Source organism: Hibiscus syriacus, unplaced genomic scaffold (assembly GCF_006381635.1).
Source record: "Hibiscus syriacus cultivar Baekdansim isolate YM2019G1 unplaced genomic scaffold, ASM638163v2 tig00002237_pilon, whole genome shotgun sequence".
Taxonomy (NCBI): domain Eukaryota; kingdom Viridiplantae; phylum Streptophyta; class Magnoliopsida; order Malvales; family Malvaceae; genus Hibiscus; species Hibiscus syriacus.
In genome coordinates this window covers 18,382,107-18,399,731 of record NW_024061918.1, presented here as the reverse complement: position 1 = coordinate 18,399,731, position 17,625 = coordinate 18,382,107, and positions in this window count along the sequence as shown.

Sequence of the window (17,625 nt, the reverse complement as noted above, 5' to 3'; positions counted from 1 at the left end):
TTGAACATGGATTCGGAAAATATTAATATCAAGGTACATTCACTATTATTATTAAAAAAGTTGGAAATGTTTCATGTTATATTATAATGTTGAATTTCTCAATGCAAGTAATTATTTTCGTTGTTAATTTATAATATTTTATCATATGTTTAAGTTATTAATTTATTACAAAAAATTTGTTCTATATGCTTTAAAAGAAGTTGTGTTGATCATCTTTATTTTATTTACATATAGGAAGAAGTTGAATTTCTACAAAAGCAGAAAAATTTAACAAGTCATAATAAAGGAATTCACAAGTTAGATATCATCATTAATTCAATACAATGTCTTGAAAAGACAGTAATGCCTTGAATTCATGTTAGGAGTTTCGGGTATATTCGATTTGGACCTTAGAATATCCTCATAGTCCATGAAGAGTTTGACCCAAGTAGCATTTGATTTGGGCTTGAGATAAGCTCAACAAGTATTAAAAAGGGTGTTTTTGATAAGGACCTAGATCTAAAGGGACTAGGGAGTAATTATCCCAATTTTTGAAACAGATGCTGAATTCCCATTAATTGGGATGATCTCACGTCTGTTGCCATCTCTTTTTTTTTCCCCACCATTGTTTGTCTATTCTTCCTCCATTTCCAAGCCCAGCAAAGTTAGAAACTTTAAGAAACTCAAGCATCCAATGTGAATTCTAAGGTACGATTCACAATCTACAACTTCTAAGCTTTCCTTCAAACCTATTTTTGCAAGATTTGGCTTAGTTACTCAAAAACTGGTTTAAGTGGGGGTTTACGAAACTTTGAGTTCAAGCTAGTTTTGTGGGATTTGAATGATAAGGAAATGTTTTTTAGTTTCTTTCTGAGGCTTAAAATGAGTTTGCAACTCATTAAACTTGTTTTGATTAGTGCAAGAGAAAGAGAACTCAAAACCTAGAGGAAAGGAAAAGCTAGTCCTTCGGTGATTTTCTAACACCCCTTTCTCATATTCGACTCTGAACATGAGTCAGAGATGTCATGAAACATTTACAGACAAACTACATTTGAAAACCGGTAAAATCGTGTTTCTTTAGTAACCATATAATTGAACATAAATAATTCAATTGCATAAACCAAAAAGTAATACTTAAAAATATTTTTCACATCTGATTTCAGGCAGCAACATGGCAGTTCAATATTGTTTTCTAAAAAAATATACTTCAACTACAACATATATCAAAATCCATATTAAAGAATACATACTATTTTTACACGTATACATGCCAACTAGGAATTTTAAACAATAGTATGATGTCATTATTGATACCAGTAAGAAGTCTTCATGATTGATTCTAAGCTCAGCTCCTTACTACATTTGCTTTCTTTGACCTAAGCGTGAAAATCATCACAAGCCAAGTATACACATAGTGAGACAATTTCATAACTATATAAAATAAATATGGCATATAAAAAACATGAAACATTAAAATAATCAAAGAACCGTAGATATCATATAAAATATATACGATAGGTACAACAAAATTTTTAAAGTCTTTCCATAAACACATAACTTGTAGATTACACATAGTCCAACATAGCCCAATGTATATCAACATCACTATACTAATAATCGGGATGGTAGTTCACATGTCAAAACATCATGAACACTGTAATTGCACACACACAGTGCCATGAGTACCCAAAAGTACTAATATAGGAGTGCATGTATGCACTTATACAGGAGTACATATAGGTACTAATATAAGAGTGCATGAATGCACTATTGCTGGAGTGAAACAAGGCACTAAAACATGAGTGCAACAAATGCACTAAACATGATCGATTGATAATAACTCAACTTCATGACATGCCAATTGCACCAAAGACTCTTAATGCACATACAATGGGCTTTTATATCATATTCATATACCATTAATTTTATCAGGAGTATACGTAGATACTAACATATCAAATATCATATAAACGTGCATTGGGCAATTCATACCCTAAGCCTTTCATTTCCACATAACATAAGTATATCATGGAAACATCATTTATAACTTTCCTTTTTGACATATGAACATCATAAATCCTCATATGATAAAATATCATAATTATCATTCCAAGATAATAGAATTGGCTCATTTCAAACATTTAAGGCAACATATAACATAAGAGTAACATAAAAAGCATAATTTATGACAAATTTCATATGTTGGCAGTTTGTGCTACCCTCAAAGAAATATTATTCTATATTAATCTACTAACTTAAAAATTATTTTTGTTTGTACCAATGGAAACTATACTTGAATAAAAATCTAACCATATAAGGAACTTCTTCTAGTACCATCTGTACAATTTATAGTGAAATTTCAAAGCTGACTTACATAAGTTATTTTGAGCATAATTCGCTTCCCTATTTTATGACCTATTATCAATTAAAAATTCATATATTTTTGTATACTCCTTGAAATTAGTAGCCATTTGTTTTAAACTAAACTAAACTGATATACAAATCGAAAAATATAAAAATCATCTTCTAATAACCTCTTTAAAATTTATATTGATTTTCTAAACTTATTGTTCAAGTCACGAGTATAGGCAGATTTCACTAGTTTGCATCCTTAGCTTATTCACTAATTAGTTTTGCTTACCAAATGAACACATGTGCATGAATAATAATTCACATAACATTTAGGAGTCACTTATTACCATAGTAACTCTGTCATTGGCTCATGGCAAGCCAATGTTTGCACGATAACATAAATACAAATTAAGTATACAGTCACTGGTGTCCTTAGCTTGCAAACCTTCCTTAGAAATTCACATACATCTTTAAGCTTCTTTATAGCTTTAATATTTCTTGAACTTGCTTTCAATCATAATCTAAATGAACGTCATTATAAGACATATACATGTCAAACCACATGTTAGAATCTTACTAACATAGGCACACATTAGAAAATAAATTCCTAAAAATATTTCAATGCTCATTCAATACTAATTTCATGTCACAACATAAATGTTGATCTTGACACTTCAAGTTCACCATTCAATTCCCTTTTTATACAAATTTATCCAAACTTCTCATAACATTTTCAGCTTTACATTTTTTACTAATTATGAATTCTTTTTGAATTCATCTCAATTATTTTTATTTTTATTCCAAATAGTCCTTTGCCATTTAACTTTCATTCAAGCATCAATTAACATAATTAAAAATTCCAGCATTTAATTCCAGCATAAACAATTACACTATCTCACTTGAGTCATGTTGCGTATTATGAGTACTATAAAATTATACGCAAATATTGTGCAAGTATACACAATCGCTCAAGTAATAAAGTGATGAGTGAGTATCGTCTCCACAGGGATTGGAAGGATATTGAGTGAAGTGTATGCATTATTCTATCTAATTATAGTTAGTATTGGTATATACAAATGTCACGGCAATTGATATGTATATGCTGGTGGATGTGGAGTGATGGTCTGATGGTGTAGAGGGTGGAAATGCAGTGGCAAGAACATATGTTCAATGTTGGAAATGATGAAATGCCAACTGTCCTCGTACAACTGTATCTTTTTGTCATTTTCTGTGCCAAAAATGCCAAGGCATTTCAGTCTTCTTCTGTAACGTGTGATGCCATGACATTCCTTCCCAGCTCACCTATTTTTCTTGTTATTTTATGCACATCACTAAAAACCACACCTTCCTCCTCATATAGCACATTAATAAAATAAAATAACACAACCACAAAAAATGCAATTATATACAACTACATACATCTAAAATGACATATATGTACCCTTAAACAAACAATAACTTAAGTAAAAAAGGCCTTAAAAATAGTCTTTTTATGGAGTTATCACACCCCCAAACTTAAGCTATTACTTGTCCTCAAGTAACGGATAACAATTAACACAATCCAAATGTCATGACAATTTTCAACAGTTGGACAACAAGATACGAATTGAGTTTCAACCCTCAGAAAAGTTGGCTTCAACCTTTAGAAAAGTTGGCTTCAACATGCTAGACATATCAAGAATTCAAGTACTTTTCCCTTGGTCAAGATTCTTTATGGTGTTGTGTGTGCGTGATTGTATCTAATCTATACTTAATGAATTTAGGCAATTTCTAATTGAGTTCCCTAGTTTTGCCACGACATTTACTCATTCATTAAGCACATTTACACTCCCTTTTCACTTACTACACATTTTTTTTCTTTTTTTTCACTTTTTTTTCCGCTGCTACGAAGGGAGTCAACTCATCACACCTATCATCCCTCACTCTAGGTGAAAGGGAGCATACCTTCCACCCCCAAGCTAGTCAGGTAGAGTCATCCCATGACTACTTTCATTCACTCTTATGCGCATGACTGCCATTTATTAAAGAGAGTTCCAGGCAATGCCACGACAAAGAGGAGTGTCCCTCTACAGCTATGTCGAAGCATTTATTCATGATTAAACAAAATTCATACATAAGGGAGTTCTTAAACAGTGATTTATCATTTAAGCATAATACCATATTTTAATGCCAAGGCTAACCGAAGTTCTTTCATAAAAACTTCCTAAGTTCCTTAAGTATAGAAAACATACAAATCGTGTAAGAATAATTCATAAAGCATCAAGCCCTAGAGTCAGGTCTATCATTCTCAACAGTCATTTACATTCAATTTCTAGCCTAAAAAATATTCATCATCATCGGGTATCATTAAAACATTTCATATAACTGTCCTATCATTTACTGATGCCATGGCATAACATTATGCTAATATTATTATGCACATGTTCTACAAAGAACACTACCTCCCCCAAACTTGAGAGAAGCATTGTCCTCAATGCTGAATAAAAACTAAGTTAAAACTAGACTGCATGATATGCGATGCAATGCAAGGTACCTTGTCTTCCTAAGATGGTGGTGGAGTCACGCTGGCAGTGCTAGTAGTATTGCGCCTGGTGCACTTCCGCAGTGGGGTAGGGCTTGCGGCAGGGTCAGAATTGGGTTCAGCAGGTGTTGTGCTAGGGCCTTCAGTGTTCTTGGACGTTGGGGTCTCCATACGCCCAACAGATGACTTCAGACGTCATCTAGTCCGTGTTGATTGGATTAGCATCATTTGAATTGGGTGTATTGTCTTGCTAAGTGACATTTGGAAATGTCGTGGCATCCTCAGATACTGGCAAAATCACGTCCATGTTGACTGGAAGATTACAAGTTAAATGTAGGAGCATCTCCTTATGAACAGGTGCCACTACTGCGTCTTGTTAGAGCCTCGATTACATCTAGCTTTGCCGTGGCATATTGGTTTACAGCAGCCTGTGAAGTTCCCTCGTGAGATTTCATCATATTCATCATCCAAAACACCCTTCGTCCTAAAAAGAAGTAATATTAAAATTAAACTAAAAAAATAAAACAAAGAAAAATAAACAAACAAACACTCACAATAAAACAAAACAAAACTTATAAAACATAAATTAAAGAGGGTTGAAGAGATGCAAACTCCCAAAACATCATGAATTGTGATGGTATTTTTGTCGCGTTCGATTGGAGCACCAGTATAGACCAAAATGCTCCACACATATAGCATCGCCACCTTCAGTGTAAGTTGATAGAACCCGATTTGTTGGACCTTGCAGTAGTCCTCTCTTTTCTCTCCCTATTGCCGTGGCATCTTTTAATTGCTTGGGTAACAAAGTCATTCAAGAAGTAGGGGTCATCATCCTGCATCAATCTGTTCTTGCCCTGGCTATTCAAGTAGGGAAGCAAAACACCACTAACGAGAAAATTTACAATGTCAGCATACCACGACAATGTCGTGGAAAATAATAATTTTTCATCAGGGAATTTAATCTCCATTTCATTCCTTAGTTCTTTCACAATTTCTAGCCTAGAAAAATGAGCAGTTACTTGGGGTTTAGGATGAGTAAATTCAATGAAATCCAAAGGTTCAATTTTCGTACCTGGTCTAGCTATGAGTAAGCTAGACTGACCCGTCTCCTTTGAAATATCCTTAAGGTCATCTTTGTCTTCTTCATCGAGCTTCAAGTACTCACAAGTGCCTATAAAATTGTCGTGGCATGATTCTACAGCTTCCCTTTGGTCATCAACTCTTGCTAGTGGGGTTTTTTCTTTTACCGTGGCATTATTTTGCCTGCCATCATTGGGTTTACTCATTGAACCATCAACTTTGTTCTCCAGCGAATGTGAGTCCTCTTACAATTGAGATTCTTTATGCATAATCTCATAGTTGGGTTCTTCGAGTGTTTCCCCCCCCAAACTTAGCATCTTCATAGATCTGGGTGCCACTCCCTAAGGTGAATGTACTAAATTGCTCACTGCTTTTAGCCTTAGCGACTTCAGTATCACTAAGCAGTCTGTCTGGTTGGTATTCTTGTAATGCCTTGGCAATTTGACACACTTGCATTTCCAAAGCCCTCAAAGACAAATTATGACTTTGCAACAATGCCCTTTGGCTTTGTAATAATTCTTCTTGACTCTTAATAGATGCATCATGATCTTGTAATAGAGCCTTTGTAGTTGTCATGAAGTCTTGTATAGTGGCCTCTAGAGAAGATGTTGTCCCCTCATTATGCCATGGCATATTCGTTCAAAAAGCTAGGGGCTCATCCATATACTGCTGCTGAGCGAGATGGCTGACATTACGAGCTCCTTGATTTTCCCATGAGAAATTGGGATGATGAATCCCTCCTTGGTTGTAGGTGTTGGAGTAAGGGTTGTTATTGCATCCATTTAAGCTTCCCGCATAGTTGATGGACCTTTGATTGTTCGGGCATTCACATTCATGGTTATTGCCTTGGCATAACAGACATGCCAAGCTATCAACCTTAACTTCTTTCACCTCATTAGAATGTTGCAGATTCTTCAACATATTGGTGATGGTAGAGAGTTGGGCCGACACTGAATCTTCAACTTCCAACTTGAATGTCTCATATGCCTTCCTTCTAGTTTCAAACCTTGAAGAGGGAAATTGGTAATCATGGTTAGCAATTCGATCAAGAATGCCAAAAGCCTCTTTAGGTGATTTGTCCAGCAACATGTCATTTGTCCAGGCATCTAGCATCATCCTCGTGGGTGAATTGGCTCCATTATAGAACATCACGACTTGAGTCTAGTCGTGGAATCCATGGTTGGTACATTTGCGAAGCAATTCTTTGTAGCGGTCCCAACACTCATGCATTGACTCGTCATCAGCTTGGTGAAAAGATGCTATGGCATTCCTAAGATGGTTGTTCATATTCAGTGGATTATACCGTAGCAAATTTTTTTTGCATAATTCAGCCCAAGACCTTATCGAGTTGGAAGGTAATCCATTGAGTCATACCCTGGCATGATCTTTCAAAGAATATGGAAATAACTTCAATTTCAGCACATCTTCTTGTCGAAAGGAGTCACAAACCTCCAAAAATGATCGAACATGTTGCCTTGCATCCTAATGAGGAGCACCACCAAACTTTCCAATCAAGTCCAACATGTCAAACATAACCGGTTTGAGCTCAAATTGGGTTGCTCGAATCTTGGGAGCTATAATAGCAGGTTTTAGGTCATCCAAGGTGGGAACTAAGTAATCTCTAATAGTTTGTGGTCGAGCAACATTCCCAGCATTTTGAATTGTCGTGGCATTTAGAACTGCAGGATCCTTCACTTGATTTTGAACAACATGAGCCTCGGGTTCAATATGAAATAATGGTTCTTTAGGTCTTTTTCGTGTCATGCGACAACGTAACGCCTGAAAAAGGTAAACGCAAAAACAAGTAACTATGTACAAAGAAAAGAAATAAAATGGTACAACAACTAAACTCAACAACACCAATTGCCAATCCCCGACAACAGCGCCAAAAACTTGTTGCGTATTGTGAGTACTATAAAATTTTACGCAAATAATGTGCAAATATACACAATCGCTCAAGTAATAAAGTGATGAGTGAGTATCGTCTCCACAGGGATTGGAAGGATTTTGAGTGAAGTGTATGCACTATTCTATCTAATTATAGTTAGTCTTGATATATACAAATGTCACGACAATTGATATGTATATGTTAGTGGATGTGGAGTGATGGTCTGATGGTGTAGAGGGTGGAAATGCAGTGGCAAGAACAGATGTTCAATGTTGGAAATGATGAAATGTCAAGGCAATGAAAAGTGGTAAAAATAGAAAATAAATAACAAATAAAATGAAAAGAAGATAATCCTCACGTGACAAGCTTCCAATGGAATGAATGGTAGGGATTTATTTGAGGATGCTAAACTTATTTCTCAGGTATATTTAAGTTTTCTGGACTTCACTTACTCGACAGGGCTTTCCTAGAGTGTTCTTAAAGGAACCTAATAGAATAAGATGCCAAGGCATCTACTCTCACTCAATGATGTTGGCCAGCCTACGCTACTGATAAATACAACCTTTTTAGTCGTTGAAATCCTATCCTAGTCTCTCCCGAGATCTAAGGGATTAGGTTATAATATTCCTAGGCCAGTTCAAAGCCCCTTGAAAATACTATAACCCATTGCTTATGAGGATCTTATCTTGTGTTTCTCCCGGATACTACAAGTATTGTTAGCTTAGGTTTCTCTCGAACACCTAACCTTGATCTAAGAAATGGACATTCCCATGCCTCTTACAAACCTAGATGGTGAAGCATTCATAAGAAAAGCAAATAAAGAGCCAAGATAAGCTTAAATATACCATTAAAATAAAGTTTAAACAACCATAAAACCAACCACCACCAAATAAGTTAGTTTATGGTGGGGTTCGAAATATCCATAGAAAAATCCATAAAAGTTTCGTTCCAACAACCCACAAATAAAATAAATAAAATAGCAGCAAAGGGAAGTGAGAAAAAGCCTTCAACGCGCGCCATTGGAGGTCTCCTCGGCCACCACAAACCACCTTAGCTTGGTAGCTCCTCTCGGCACCTAGCTCACCCCTCCTTGAAGCTTTATCAATGGAGGAAAACCCAAGGAAAAAGAAAGAAAAAGGGAAAATAAAAATGAGATTTTTCTGCTCTACTCTATGTGTCTCATTTCTTTCATACTCACTTTCTCTTGTGAGGTGTAATATATAATAAAAATATATAGGGTAATGATGAGATTGTTGGGTGAAAAATACCCCTCATACCCCTAGAGTCACACCTTTTGTGTGAACCTTATCCTCCAGGTGGCAGTGGTCCCATAATAGGTGGTTACAACCATCATTTCACGTGCAGAGCCAGCTGTCCTCGTACAACTGTATCTTTTTGTCATTTTTTGCGCCAGAAATGCCAAGGCATTTCAGTCTGCTTCAACAACGTGTAATGCCACGACATTCCTTCCCAGCTCACCTATTTTTCTTGTTATTTTCTACACATCACTAAAAACCACACCTTTCTCCTCATATAGCACCTTAATAAAATAAAATAACACAACCACCAAAAATGCAATTATATGCAGCTACACACATCTAAAATGACATATATGTACCCTTAAACAAACAGTAACTTAAGTCAAAAAGGCCTTAAAAATAGTCTTTTTACGGAGTTATCAAGTCACTAACTTTTCCATAACTATAATTTGGGTCCTCAAACTTTTTCAATTTCCAAAAAGGTCAAATTTCACATTCTAACATCAATTTCAACACTCCAACATTAGATTCCAACATATTACAACAACCATTGAACAATTATACATTAACCCCATAAAATTTAAAAATTACCAAATAGGTCCCCTAACTTTCAAAAAATTAAAAAATGGTCCCAAAATTTTTTCTAAGGCTCGTAGAACATTCCATACATCATTTATAAGCCATGATAATTTTTTCACAATTTCCCCAATTAATTCCTTAGGTCCGAACACTATAAGGGTTAGGATTAAATGATTTTCACTTGACTCAAGCATCAATTCCACCTCTAAACAACATTTCAAGGCTTCTAAAATCAAACCCCTAACTTAATTTAAACAAATCACAAATTTCTTCAATACCATAGGGTTAGGTCGAATTAATAAAAGCATTTCTAGGTGGTTTTAAACATCAATCAAGCTTGGAAATGATTCTACAACATCAATAACCTCAAATCAATCATCAATTCATAAAAGCCTAACATCTTCTTCAACCATAAAATTTGGGATATAAGTATTCAAGCAATATTAGCTTGTATAATTGGTACCAAATGATAGAGCATTTCGAATAGAACAATTTTCTATTTCACGCTTTAATCCAAAAACCTAAGGAATTTACTTGAAAATTAAAATTAAAATTTTTCTCCATACCTTGTGAAGCTCATGTCAATGGCTTATTTTTAAGAAGAACTGTTATGAAATTTCTAGTTAATTTCATGTGCATTTGTCATTTATTAAGCTCAAATGAATTAAAAATTCATTTAATGGGAAATGATAATTTTAACCTTAATGAAACTTGATAATTACATCCATACCAAGCCACATGTTAATTATCATCTTCCCAAAGTCAAATATTAACAAATTATTTTACCGTTTACAATTTTACCCATGCTTACCAAAAATTTCGATCTTGCCATTTTCATCAAATGATCCAAAATAAACATGGAAATAAATTCTCAAATCCAATGATCTATATTATTTTTCATCATTTTAGAATGTGGAAATAATATTTCTAAGATTAATTTAATATCCTTCAAATTTTCTCAAAATTTATGTTCGATCCGATTTACTAAACTTTTATTGGACTTTAACATTTTATAACTTTTAGCACAGATTCTGGATCAAAAATATGATTCCCATGAAGTCGTCATTCTTGGGGGTCAACTATTCATTTACGAGGCCAAAATACCTAACTTTTGTAATATTACATTTTGGTCCATAAACTTTTCTAAACTTTATACTTTGACTACTAAACTTTCAAATTCTATGCTTTGGTCACTAACCATAATTTGGGGTATTACAATTCTCCTCCCTTAAGAAACATTATTCCTCAAATTTTCAATATGTACCTGTTGTAGATATATAAAAATACTATTTTTCATATCTTGTACTCTTATCTTTTCAAAACTGAATAAGACTTTTATCGACCGACAACTACCTTGAAATTTTCTTAAATAATCTTTACCTGTTACAAAATCCATTATAACTCGTTACCATTCCCACTAAGGGATGAAAATTGGTTACAAAAATCTAGAAGGCACTTGATGCTCTTGTAATACCCCAAAATTTTGGTTATTGACGAAAATGTAAATTTTAGAAGTTAAATGGCTAGAGTATAACCTTTAGAAAATTTTAGGGACTAAAGTGTAATTTTAGGGACAGGATGATCTTGAAATTCAGCCCCATAAATGAATAGTTTACCCCCAAGAATAAAGTTTATGTGGGAATCTGATTTTTTGTACGAATTTTATTTTAAAAGCTATAAAATGATAATGTCCGGTAAAAATTCGAAAAATCAGATCGAATAGAAATTTCGGGAAAATTTTGAAGGATGATAAATTAAACTTATAAATATTATTTCCACATTTTAAAATGATGGAAAATAATATGGTGCATTGGATTTGAGAATTTATTTTCATGTTCAATTTGGACCGTTGGATGAAAAATGGCAAGATTGAAATTTTTGGAAAATGGCATGGGTAAAGTTGTAAAGGGAAAAATATTTTGTCCATCTTTGACTTTGGAGATGATAAGATTTATGTGGCTTGGAATTAAGGTAAATATCAAGTTTCATTAATGGGAAAATGGGCATTTCTCATTAAATGAATATTTTATTCATTTAAGCTTAATATAAGGAAAATTAACATGAAATTCATCAAAAATTTCAAGAAAACTTAGCCATTTTCAACCAACATTTCGTGCTCACCATGAACAAGGTAACATAATTTTATTTTTTCTTATTTGAGCAACTTCTTTTGGATTTTGGATCATGCTGTGAAATAGAAAATTATTCTATTCAAAATCGCTGTCATTTGGTACCATTATTGTTTGCTAATTTCGTTTGTGTTCAATGATCCCAAATTCTAGGGTTTATGTTCACATTAGGGTTTATGGAATTCATGAAGGTTTTTGATGTTATTGAGGTTGTAGAATCATTTCCTAGCATGATTAATGATTAAAATCATTTGTACATGATCATATGAACATATAAAGATTTAGCCAAACCCTAGCTTTAGGGGAAAGATGTTTTTGATGAAATTAAGTTAGGACTTTGATTGTAGAGATTGTATAAGTTTGAATCGAAGTTGATTTAATGTTTGAATCGAATCAAAATTGAGTAAAATTATGAAAACCCTAATCTTGAACATACAAAGTATTCAACCTTGACTTAAATGATGAGAAAAATTATGTAAGCGCTGGAAATGATGTAGGAAGTATTTTACAAGCCTTAGAAAAATTCGGAGACCATTTTGTAATTTTATGAAAGTTGATAGACATAATCAACAATTATGAAAAAGTTGTGGGTTGTTTTGTAATTATTTAATAGTTGATGTACTATGATGGAAATTAATATTTGAGTGCTGAAATTGAAGTTAGGATGTGAAATTGGATTATTTTGGAAACCTTGTAAAAGTTGAGGTTTAAATCACAAATATTGAAAGGTTGATAGCTTGAGTGAAAATGTTATGTGAAGTTGGGATAAAAAGGAACTTTATTGGTCAATTTTAAGTATTAAGGTCAACATTTATGTTGTCACATGGAAAGTGTATCGAACAAGCATCAAACAATTTGTTAAGAATTTATTTTCCATAGTATGCCTATGATTCTAACATTTGGTTTGAATTTGTATATGTTTGGTAATGATGTTCATTTAGATTGATTTATTGAAATCAAGATCAAATATTATTAAAGCTAAGGAGAAGCTTAAGGATGAAACAGGAAATTCCAAGGAAAGTTGCAAGCTATGGACACCAGGTGAGTGCAAATTTAATTTGTATTTATGTTATCGAACAAACATTGGCTTACGATAAGCCAATGACGGAGTTACTATGGTAAGGAGTGACTCCTAAAATGTTATGTGTTTTTATGCATGCATATATGTGCATTTGGTGAGTTTAATAGAATTAGTGAACAAGTTGAAAATGCAAATTGGTGAAACCTGCTTAGAATTTATGTTCTGGACAGTAAGTTTAGAAAATCACCATAAATTCTAAACAAATGATTAGAGGATGATTTTTATACCATTGGACTAGTATAATAGTATAGTTTTGTTAAGAATAAACGGAAACTGATTTTGAGGTGTACACAAAAAGATATGAATTTTTAACCGTGGATAGGTCAGAAAACGAGGCAACAGATTCTGCTCAAAACAGATTATACCGGTGAAATTTGAAAATTTACCATAAATTTTACAAATTGAACTAGAAGAAGTGACTTATATGGATATATTCATATTTGAGTCTAGTTTCCATTGATATAAGCAGAATAATTTTTAAAGGTTTATATTTATACAAAATAATATTTCTTTAAAGGTAGTGCAAATTGCCATAATATGAAATTATGACCAATTTTGAGATTTAACCAAAATAGAAGCAAAAAGATCGCGTTAAAGCTTAGTGAGACTTACATTTTGACTTGTATATAATTTCAAAATGAGTGCAATGCATACATAACATTATACATGGATGTTTTATACATAGTTGGGTAGGACGTATGATAAGTATACCTTATTTATATTGACATGATATTTATGTCATATATCATATATTTGACATATTCTAAATATGTCAAAAGTTGAATATAAAATGCATTGACCACTGATTGTTACATATGATGTTTATCATGAACATATATGACATTTAACATGAATGATATTTTGGTTATAAATTACGCAATGCTAAATTATGATAATATAGTTTGCCATGGATGGAAAAAAATAAACTATATGCCCAAGTAAGTCATTAAGGGACATGCTATAGTTGGCATGCCATAGAGTCTAGCAACATCTGTATATCGATTAAGCACTTCGATGCATATGGTGGGCACTTCAGTGTATATATTTGACTCGAATACATAGGGTCCTCAGATTTTAAATTGGGCTATGGTTTATTGGTTAATAAATGATAAACATGAAAGTAAGAATACGAGCTTATAGGATAAATGGCAAGTATATTGGTAATAAACTTTATATTCGGTTATATCATGTTAAATTATGGTAACATGGTTGGAATGCAGGTAAAGTGATCACATTGCATTGAATATTATTACTCATTTATATTTATATGTTGCATTGCTTTGAATATTTATATGATTCCCTCACTAAGTGTATACTTAGCCTGGGATGATTTTTAGACGTAGGAAAAAAGAAAGAAAAAGAATAAGGAGCTGAGTTGGCATCAATCACCAAGTTAATTTTTACAGGTAACAATGATGACATCCTACTGTGTTCTAAAAGTCGTAGCTGTCATGTGTACGAGAATGAAATGTCTCCAATTTCTTAATATAGTTAGTATTATATATAATTAATAGTATGAATAATATTATGATATTAAATTATGCTTAGCAAAAATTAATTTGGGTTTTAAATCAAACGTGGTGGACAATCGTATTTATTTTATTAAATAGAACAAAACTGTCTATCACTGGTTGAAACTTGTTTTAAATTAGTAACCAAAAATATTATATTAGATTTTTCTCTGAATACTTATTTTATAATAATTGTTCAAGTTATGAACTAGGGATGTTTGAATGAAACAAAATTTTACTCAGTTCAATTAAAGAAATGTTTTGAATTTTTTATGTGACATCTGTAACTTGTATTGGTTCCCATGTACGGGTTATGGGTGTTACATTTTTTGGTATTAAAGCTACATGTTTAGCAGATTCTAGGACTAATCTAAGCTTGTTTTGAGTTAAAAAGTGTATACATGCCACTAGGATGTCATTGTTACTGATTTGGTGATTATAAGGTTCGATTGATGTGACTCCATACTTATAGAGATGAATAAATATAGTGTATGAAAAAGATGTGTGTATTTGAGGGTTTAAATAACGTGATAGAGCAAAAGGTCCAAAAATAAGCTAATAGTGATAATAATGCTATTAGCCACAATTCTATAGTTTAGTCTGATAAGAAGATGTACTGGCACACTAGGAAGTGCCATCGTTGGATTAAGGAAAACCCTCGTTTATGTATAAGTATAGTATTGATGATTTCATTCTGCTACAATTGATCCTAAGTGATATGTGTGCGATTAACCTTTACGGCTAGAGTGTGAGGGTGAATAGAATTAGTAGACAATAAATTTTATGGTAAGGATTCAACGTGTTGATTTATAATAGACTTAATAGAGTTACATTTCAAAGGTATATTTTTAGAAAAAAATGGATTGGTTTCCCCTACCTTGTCATGATGAATTATCACTTAAAGCGATTGATTTTAAAGAATTAAAAAAGTTTTGAGATGTTAGTGATATGGAAAAAGAGTAAACATGTTCCCTACTGGGATTTTGGCAGTAACTATTATGAGTTATTGCTATAAGCTTGTTAAGCCTTCTTAGCAGACGAGGTGGACACTCAAACTTTCATATTCAAGTTGGAAGATATTCCAAATGTTTGAGAGTATCTAATTGTGTATCTGCAAGAGTTATCTGAATTATATTTAGATGGAGATGCATAAAGTAAAATAGAGATTCTTCCCGGTATTGCATTTATTTATATAATCGTATCAAATGGCTCCGACTGAGCTCAGAGAATTAAAAGGATAATTAGTAGAATTATTAAGAATGAGAATTTACAAGACTAAGCGTGTCATCTGGGACGTACTAGTAATATTGTGAACAAGAAAGACGAGTCTATGAAATTATGTATGGATTATCAGCCGTTAAATAAGGTAACAAAGAAGAACAAGTATCCTCTTTCGAGGATTGATAATCTTTTGATTAGTTAAAAGGGTGCATTGATGTCTCCTAAGTTGGATCTTCCTAAGATATTTTTCAGAATTCGATATGAACACTACGAGTTTGCGATAATGTCATTTGGTTTAATGAATGTTCCTGTTACACTAATGGATTGGATAAACTGAGTATTTTAGTTATACTTGGATTAATTGGTGGTATTGTTCATTGATGTTATTGTGATATGTTGTAAGACCAAGGAATAACACGATGTATGTTTTTGTATAGCTCTTCCAACTATTCGGGAGAAAAATTTCATGCTAAGTTGACCAAGTATAAATGATGGTTGTCTAAGGTTGTATTCCTTGGCCATGTGGACTCATCTAAAGGGATAAGAATATATATCAAGGAAGCACGAGATATAGTCGAATGATAAATTCCAAAAAATGTTTCGAATTTAAAAGTCTGTTGGGATTTGTTGGTTACTATCAAAGGTTTATAAAGAACTTTTCGATGATTATATTCCCTCTGACCAAACTATTGAGGAAAGAAGTGTTATTCATTTAGACTGTTAAATGCCAAGAAAACTTTGAGATGTTAAAAGAATACTGACATAAGCTCCAAGGTCAGTATAATTAGAATCTGGAAAAGATTATGTGAATTATAGTAAAGCATCTCATAATGGTTTGGGATGCGTGTTCGTACAAGAGCAAAAGTTTTGGTTTATGCTTCAAATCAACTACAGAATCATGAAAGAAATTAACTGACTCACGATCTCGAGTTGGATATAGTTGTGTGTACTTTGTTGATATAACACCATTATACATAGTGAGTGACGTTATATCTATACGGATTTCAAAAGTCAAAAGTATATGTTGACCCGAAAGAGTAAAAAGAAATGAAATGGATTGAATTCCTTAAAGAATGATTACGTGCTTATCAACTGCAAATAGGAAAAGCTAATGTGGTGGCTGATACGATAAAGGCGAAAGATATTTCTATTCTGAGAGTTTTGAATATGTGATTATTTCTAAAGAAAGATGGTGTTTTGATTGTAGAATTAAATTTAAAGCCTATGCTGCTAGATCGAATAAAGGATCTTAAGAGAAAAGATAAAATTGTTGTGCTTGTTAAACCTAGAACAATCAGGAAAAGGAGAAACTAAAGACTTTAAGGTTAAGTCTAATGAGTGTTTATATTATTGAGGAAAGATTTTCGAAGCAGGTATGAAAAAAGTTATCACTGAGCTTGTTTTTAAATGGCTGACATGTTAGTGAGTTAAAGTAAATCATCAAGTGCATTCTGAATTATTGTAACTAATTTCTATCCCTTATTGGGAATCGAAATGAGTTAAAATGGATCTTGTAATGGGAAAATATCATTTAAGATAATATCAAAAAAGTTACTGATCGAAAATAAAATAAAAGAAACGAAAGTTGGACCAGCGACTTATCACCTAGAATTACCTCCGGAAACGGATAAGATCCATAATGTTTTTCATGTGCCGATGCTGAAGAAGTATCAATCAGATTCTTCATATATTATCACCCCAGAGCAAATAGAGATTCGACTAGATTTGACTTATGAAAAAGAACCATTACTTATTAAAGTTCGATAGAGAAATCAAAGGTTGAAAAAGTTATTTAGAAAAGAGAACAATATATGAAAAAGCAACATCCTCGTCTATTTACATCATGTACGTATTGAAAATTCAAGGACACATTTTATTAAGGGGGAATTGTAATACCCCAAAATTTTGGCTAATGACCAAAATGTAAATTTTAAAAGTTAAGTGGCCAAAGTATAAACTTTAGAAAAGTGTAAGGACTAAAGTGTAATTTTAAAAAGTTATGTAATCCTGCCCCTTAAATGAATA